We start from the raw sequence: 8,295 nt of genomic DNA on the forward strand, positions 1-8,295 counted from the left end.
TTCTTGTAAACACACCTGCAGTTTCTGGGGCTACTAATCGATGTTTTCCCCTTATAGTTGTGAGTTGCTGACAGCTTAATGAACCAGAACTTCAAGTCAATCTGAACTAAAAGTACTCCTGGTAACATGGGCACACCTGACACTGTATTTTCACACAGCAAGTACTCTGCAGCATGTTATTAATTACCATACAATGGACACTTCATTACAGTCACAGAGCATGTTTCACCAATGGTTAAGTGAATGTTTTTCAAAGCACTGTTTCTAAACGGCACAGGGTGACACTGAAAAACATAGGTCAGATGCCAAGATGTTAAGCAGCACTGCAACTAGTGTTTTACTAGTGTCAGCATGATTTCCAGAATCAGCAGTATGAAGATTGTTTGGTTTGCTATTAGTTTTACAGCTCATTGGGCAAACCACATGGTGTCTTCTTCTGTAAGGGATCAGCATCTTCCAATACAGACAAAAGGTACCAGCCTGAGTTTCAGACAAAAAGAGTCTGTGAAATGATCTGGGGAGCAATTAGCTATGTGCGACTCCAAGCATTCCGCCTTTGATTCTGCGATCTGACAGCAAGCTAGCTTGGTCTTCCAGAATCACTTCAGCCCTATCTCCCCACTTGTGTTTTCTCCAGCTCTTTTCTCTAAGATAAGTTTAAAATAAAAGCCCAAACCTGATAGTAAGGGGTGAAAAGAAGATGTCTCTGGCACTCAGAAGTAATGCAAACTGGCGTATGATTGATACCATTAACTTCATAAATTCCTTTGTGCTGAGCTGTACTCCTTGTGTGACTGATACAGAGACGCTGGAGTGCCGAGAAAGAAGACAAGCATTTGTGACAGATGGGTGGATGTTTGCAGTGTTGAAAAAGAAATGACATCTTTCTGAAAATGTCATTTTCTTCCTTGCACTGGCATCCCCAGGCGTTGCGTAGCTGCCGGCAGAGCAGTCTCGACAATGAGTGATACCCTGACTGAAGGAAATTGCAGAATGTAAATAGGTGCTGCCAAATGTACGGCCAGTTAGGTCAGAGCTGATTGGGATGATGACAATTGCTGCCAATTACTGACGTGATTTTTTACTCCACCGCTGCTTCCTGATCTGGAAGGCACTTATAAACTTCCTGCTTCTCAACAGAAGGCAACTTTGCCTCCCTGTAACTAGCACTGACCTTCTGAGATAATTTGCTGCAGTTCAAGTCACCACTTCTCTCTGCTCTGCTTTGCTGAAGCTTGGGGCTGCATGCAGACATAGAGTAATAGATTAGTTTGGGTTGGAAGGGACCTTCAAGTGTCATCTAGTCCAATCCCCTGCAGTGAGCAGGGACACCTTAGACCAGATCATATTTCCCAGAACCATCCAGCCTGACGCTGAATGTCTCCAGGGATGGAGCATCCACCACCTCTCTGAGCAACCTGTTCCAGTGTTTTACTGCCTTCACTGTAAAGAATTTCTTCCTCACATCCAGCCTGTATCTCCTATCTTTTAGTTTGAAACCATCACCCCTCATCCTATCACAAGAGGCTATGCTAAAAAGTCTCTCCCTTTCTTTCTTATGGGCCACTTTTAAGAAATTAAAGGCTGCAGTGAGGTTTCTCTGAAGTCTTCTCCACAACCTCAACTCTCTCAGCCTTTCATCCCAGGAGAGGTGCTCCATCCCTCTGATCATTTCTGTGGCTCTCCTTATAAGGAGCTCAGCTGCGTACTCCCTCTGAAAGGTCACCTCCCCACCTCTGCAAAACTGTGCTGTTTTATTCAGCCTTTCAACAAAGGAAAGACATAAAACCCCCCTTGGTTTGGTGCTAGGTTTCACTTGAAAAAAACAATTCAGGAAGCATCCAGGCCTGCAGGAAGGATCTGCAAGGCTTACTAGCTAGCCAGTGGCGTACCACCCCAGAGCAGCTGCTTTTTGTTATAATATCCTATTTGTTTCCCTACTTTCAGCACGCTTGATGAGTTATTTCAGGGAAAGACTGCCTAGCATAACAAGGCTGTACACCCAGTTATCCACTGCTAATAAATAAATACATAAATAATAAATAAAAAGTAATAACGCAGAACAATCGGTCACTGACAACTCAGTTAACCCAACACTTCAGGACTGCAGAACACAAGCCTTCCCTGCTCAGGTTAAGGGACGCTGCCTTGCTCTCACACCTTTCCCTAAGCCTCCGCCGTTGGCCTGCGTGTGACTTTTACAACACAGACCTGTTACCCAAGGCTGAAGAAAGCTGCATCTCTGTGGGCACCAGTGCCGCTGGCGGAGCAAGCGGAGCTGGCTCCCAGCAGAGGCAGCTGGCTGACCTTCGACTGAATTATCCTGGAAACAGCTTGAACGAGGCGCACCTTACGAGCCAAGCCTCGGCTCTCCGAGCTCTGTTCGCCGCGGTACGGGAGCCGCCCGCGGCAGCGGCTGAGCGCGGTGCGCGACTCCCGGTGCCCCTGCGATCTGAACGCAGCCCCGACACCGCGCCACCGGCAGCCCGCGCCGGCACCGCACCGAGAGCCCGAGCAGCGCCGCAAGGGGGCGTCGCGGATCCCGTTCCCACGGCAACGGCGCGGCGTTCCCGTGGCAACGCGGCGCGCCGTTGCCGGCTAACGGCGGGCGGCACCAGGGTAGGCAGGTGCCTGGTTCGGTGCCATCGACGGGCCCAAACCCTGAAACTCCAGGAGAAACAAATTTCACTGCAGGAGAACTCACTGGCTCGTGCCCGTTAAAGCCTACGAGATCCTTCATTACGGAATGCAAACATGCAGCATATTCCCCTCCCTCTCACACAAGCTCTGCCCACCGGCATCCTTATGGGGCCTCACTGAAGTGCAAACACCCGAGCAGCAAGCGCCCAAAGCAATCATCAAGGAGGAGAAAAAGTAATAACAAATGAGTCACAAAACAAGTTACATCTTCCAAGTAACATCTGCGGATTCTGTCAGTTATGGAAAGGGTTTTCCAGTTGCTTTCTATTGCCCCTCTGACTAGATGAGAAGGAAATGGGCACTAAAAGCTATTACAAGATCAAGTACTGGCCTTTATTGGGATAAAACAGTTAATTCTAGCCTTAAGTGACTGTCTTATCACAGCTTTTCCTAAGAACAGCTTTGCTGTACATCTTTAAGTACCTCATAAATCATATTGAGCATCTTCTCCCCTCCCAGTAAAGAACCTAAAGTAGTAACACAGTATGGTTTAACAAAGATAGCATCTAGGTTATTCTCTCTTCTGTGAGGAGTCAATAATGCTGAAAATAATTATGAGAGCATATAATAAACCAAACTGGCCTGTCTAAATTACACATGCATTCATTTCTACCATGGTTTGTTTGGTTTTTGTTAACCATTGAAAAGCCCATGCTGATCCAAAGAAGCAAACCACTGCCACGACAATATTCCACACAATGAGCCAGCGATAGCTTTTGGTGCAAGACACTTACTTCGGACAGTCTACCTCCTGCTCACATGAGATACCATCCAAAAGCAAAACAGCCCCACCACATCCTCTGGGAACACAAATCCAAGGCAATTCCTAACACATGAAAAGACTTGGGAGCTGTTTGCCTCACTGCTTAATACCACATTAGTGCAGCTAAGTGGCTTCCCTTAGAAAGTGCAGTAAAAAATGAACCACAGTTATCTAAGCTTTACCACAGTTAGACACATTAGCCCTGGAGAGACATTCTGATCTCCTGCCCAAAGAGACTCAGAGTGTCGCCCAGTAATTGCTGCAGTGAACCCAATCATTTGTTGTTAAAATCAAATCTTTCTTTCAGAAAGACAGCCAAATCTTGATCCTGGGCGTGTATTAACATGTGGGTCATTACACAATAGAGAATAATGTGCTGCTTCTTACAGCTAGGATGCTCCACTTTGATAATGACATTAAAATTGCAACAATTAACTCTAATGAAATTGACAATTATGTCTTAATGCAATAACGGGCTGTAACATAATTAAGTAGAAGTTACCTGAGTGCTTTCTCCTAACGTGCACATTCAGGCTTGTATTTGATCTATAATTCGGCAAGAAAAAATAAAAAATGCAAATGCAGTGACTTGGAATGAGTATCAGCACTGCATACTCGTGTCTCTTCCTCACCTCCTACCTTTGTTCACAGCCGATGCTCTCATGAGGCCAGTCTCTCTCTTTTGTACACAAGCTGTATTTCCATCTGTCTTTCGTCAGGAGGAAAACACCCCCATACTAGGAATGTTTTCAGATACAAAGGCAAAGCTTAGCACTTCCTGGTTTACCAGGAGTCAGGAATAGGAATCTCAGACCAAGGTACAAGCAGCCGAGGTACAAAAGCACCTTCTGCTATCACAGTACACAAAAACCTCATTGCCCATTAATGAAGCTTTGCTCAGGGCACCATTAGTGCGTCGTCATTGTCCCCCACTGAGACCAGCCATAAGCGTTTAAAAGACTTCATCAAAGTGCCAGGGAAGTCTGAAATAGACTACAGGCTTAAGCCAAACCTCTGATCCTCAGCGCAGCCCCTTAAGATCCCACAGCCTTCGTGTTGATCTGGGGACCAAGAACAAGGAAACGCATCTAAGAGCAGAGTCAACTTTAACTACAGCAGAATTGGTCTGATGGATGAGGAGTATGTGTGGTTTCCTTTAAAAGGTAAAGAGAAAACTCATAAAAGTCACAAGTATGGACAACAACATTTTTTATCCAGATTCTCGGAATACTTAACCCTTTTTCTTAAAGAGCAGCTTCTGGTTAGGAAGATCCACTTTCCTATAAAGGCATTCTGCTGCCAGGTTTATGGGGGAAAGCTTGAAAACCATGACCTCTGAAACATTTAAAATTCTTGGAATAATATCTTTAAACTCAGTTTTTTGAAAGATCCTTACTGTCAATGTATAAATTCTCAGACCCACCAACACTGCAGTTTAGCACTAAATCAAAGTATTTGCCATCTGGAGGGCACAGTCCAAGAACAGTTATGGGCTCACAATTTCCCCTGTCAGGAAAGAAAGCAAGATCATGGGAGCAACCAAAGGGCTATATCTGTTTAGTTTATTTTCTTACAAATCATAAGAGATTTCGGTTATTTCATTGCCACAAGCTAGTTCTGCTTCACTCTAATTTCTAAGACCAAAAGGAGGACTAGAAGGGAAAACCAAGTCCAACCTGCACATGCATTGCTCTGCTCTTAGCTGTGTATCTCTGAAGACAAATACTCACAGTCTTCCTTACACCTGGGGTTACAAGCTCAAACGACTTAGTTCTCGCTCAAAAGCAGCTCCATTCTGTTTCCAGGCATTCGTATCATATACTTAGAAAAAAATAGAGCTCTGCTGTGGACCATAGCACCCTGGTTTCAGCTGGGATAAAGTTAATTTTCTTCACAGTAACAGGTACAGTCCTGTGTTTTGGATTTAGAATGAGAACAATGCTGATAATACACCCATGCTTTTGCTGTTCCCCAGCAGCACTTGCCCTGATCAAGGACTTTTCAGCTTCTTATCTGCCCTGCCAGCAAGGAGGCTGGGAACTACAAGAAGCTGGGAGAGGACTCAGTCAGGACAGCTGACCTGAACTAGCCAAAAGGGTATATGCATATATATGCATAACATATGGCATCATGCCGAACCATAAAACTGGGAGGAATCGTCTGAGGGGTGGTGCCCACTGTTTGGGGTCTGGCTGGGCATCGGTCAGCAGGAGGTGAGAAATTACACTGTGCGACACTGGTTTTGTAAGTTCTTTTGTCATTATTATTATTTTCCCTTCCTTTTCTGTCCTATTAAGCTGCCTCTATTTCCACCCAGATTTTACTGTTTTTCTGATTCTCTCCCCATTCCACTGTGAGGGGGAGTGAGTGGACTGCTGTGTGGTGTTCAGCTGCCTGCTGGGATAAGCCACAACACGTGGGCAATCCTCAGTGCACCCAGAGCCACTTGGTGCCACAGCCCAGCCTGCACTGCTCTTTTGTAGGATGGATGCTCACATTCAGGATAACCTGCCATTCAGTACCTTTCAGGGGCCAGGGCTAGCGCATGACCAATAATGGCAAAAGAAAGATATGTAAATGGTTTGCCTCTTTCTTGTGTTGGGCTTGATCTCATTTGAAAGGGTTGCCACCTCCTTTCCTTGGCTTGTAATGGTTCCAGTAATGAGAATGCATATTTTATACCCTTCACTAGCGTATCTGATAGTAGACTTTTGTGCTAATGCCTCCATCTAGTAAAAATTGGTTTTCTTTGAATTATGTGCCAGAAGGGTGATTCCTGGCATGACTGAGTTATTTCTTTAACCCAACAAAAAAGTCTTGTGTATGTGAATATAGATAAATATATTAATACATCTGCGCTGTTCTTTAATGTTAGACTTGATAATCTGAGTGGAAAAATGGGTGGTGAAATATTCTTGGTTGCTTCTCACACTGTTCCCTTTGCATCTTCTACTAGCTGCTGTCAGAAAAATTAGTGGACGAGTCAGGCCTCTACCCTGACCTAAAACAACCCTAAACCTTTAGAAATCAGGACTTCTGAAGTTTCTATTTTGAGCATTATCTTTGTCCTCTCTTTGAAAGAAAAAAAAAAAAAAAACAAACAAGCAAACAAACAAAATAAATAGGATATTGAAAAGTCCATTCCCCAGTAAAAAATAAAATCACTATGGTTAACATGTACGAGTCTGACGGATAGAGAACAGACGGAACAAGAAAGCTGTTCCATTGTAAAATCTGCTATATTTTCTGTATTTCCACAAATTCTTTCCCATAGACTGTCTCTAAGCCAAGATACTATTTTTGTAGTTTAGCCCATAAAAATAGAAAACTGTAAACACAGAACGAAGTATGCACAGAACCGTAACTGCAGAAACAGAAAATTCTTCCAAAAGTAAGATGATCCCATGTTACAACTAACATAAGCAGCACTCAGCAGCACCACAGAGGTTGTTTTGAGAAGTGTGCAGCTGGCACTTATCCAACATTGAGACCTGCAGTGAAGTATCTCGGAGGACCAGCACTGAGCAATGCTAACACACCCTGCCTTCCCCAACCGTTCTGAGTGTCCTGCCAGTTACTTGTATCTACACAGCAAAGCCATTTTCTGAGCTTATTCAGCGTTAACTGTGAATCTCGTTTATGCATTTCAGATAGCAAATCATCTCTCTTATAGGCAAAGCAGCTAGAACACAGACACTCAGCAACAGGTTCAAAGTTAATGAGAAAGCCAGTGACCAGGTCAAGAATGTAAGAAAGAGTTATAAAATTGCTCCCAGATGGTCTTTTAATTGTGTCTGGAAGCAAGCACTAAAAGCTTACCTTTGAAGTATTGTGAAATTCTGCTAGACTTCAACCCTGCATGCATTGTGCTAAAATTGTAAGCATTTTAAGGGCTAAAATTCAACATTTGCTTTCAACTCATCCACCTAGATCTTGGGTCATTTAATTTAATAACGTTAAGAATTAGGAATAGGCTTTGATTTCAAATTCCATTCCTCTGTCCCCTCAGTTTAGACCTTCAGAAAACAATCCCTATCTATAATAGATCATTGTCAAGGTGATAAAAGTAGAACCTTAACAAGTTTTTCGTGTGTTTGGCTCTTGGCATAGTAGAATTTACACACAGTTATAATTCTCACAAAAGGATCAACTTCTACAGTCAAAACACACAAAATGACATTGTAAAAATTACTAAGAACCTGAATCTACTGTAGTGTTACACCTGTAAAAATGAATGCAGAATTTTTATATGAAAGCACAGGTGATAGTTATGCTGTTTTAAAATTAACAAATATGTTTAAAATATCACTTAGACCTTTTTTCTTTTATTTAACAAAAGAACAATTACAATTTTAACGGGATTCTGACAGCCTGACAAATGCTATTCATCAGTGCCTTGTTTCTTTAGAAGAAAAAGCTACAATTAAAGAAAAATCAAGCTTTATCTATTGCAGTAACTTTATTTTTGTGTTCCATCAGAGCCTTCCAAGCAGATACTATGTTTTTAATTAGTTGTAGCTTAATACTTCTCACGCTACCTTATCTTAGTCAACATGCAGAATGGTAGCCTCAAGATGGCGATATTTCTCCCCTTTTAGAAGCTGCTGTTACTAACGCCTCGTCCTTCATTCTGAAGGCAACAATGTGGAATTTCTTTATCTTTCATCACATGAAAGCGTAGCTGCCCCGCAGAAATTCCTGCATACCCCTCTGGTAAAGGTTCTTAACTGCCATTATAAAGTGTTTCACTTTACAGTAAAAGTGAACTTCAACTAAAGTCACACCATTTCCAATTATTGAAAGCTTCCGGAAGAGTTTTTTTTCACAATCTG

This window comes from Psittacula echo (genome assembly GCF_963264785.1).
Source record: "Psittacula echo genome assembly, chromosome: 5".
Classification (NCBI taxonomy): Eukaryota; Metazoa; Chordata; class Aves; order Psittaciformes; family Psittacidae; genus Psittacula; species Psittacula echo.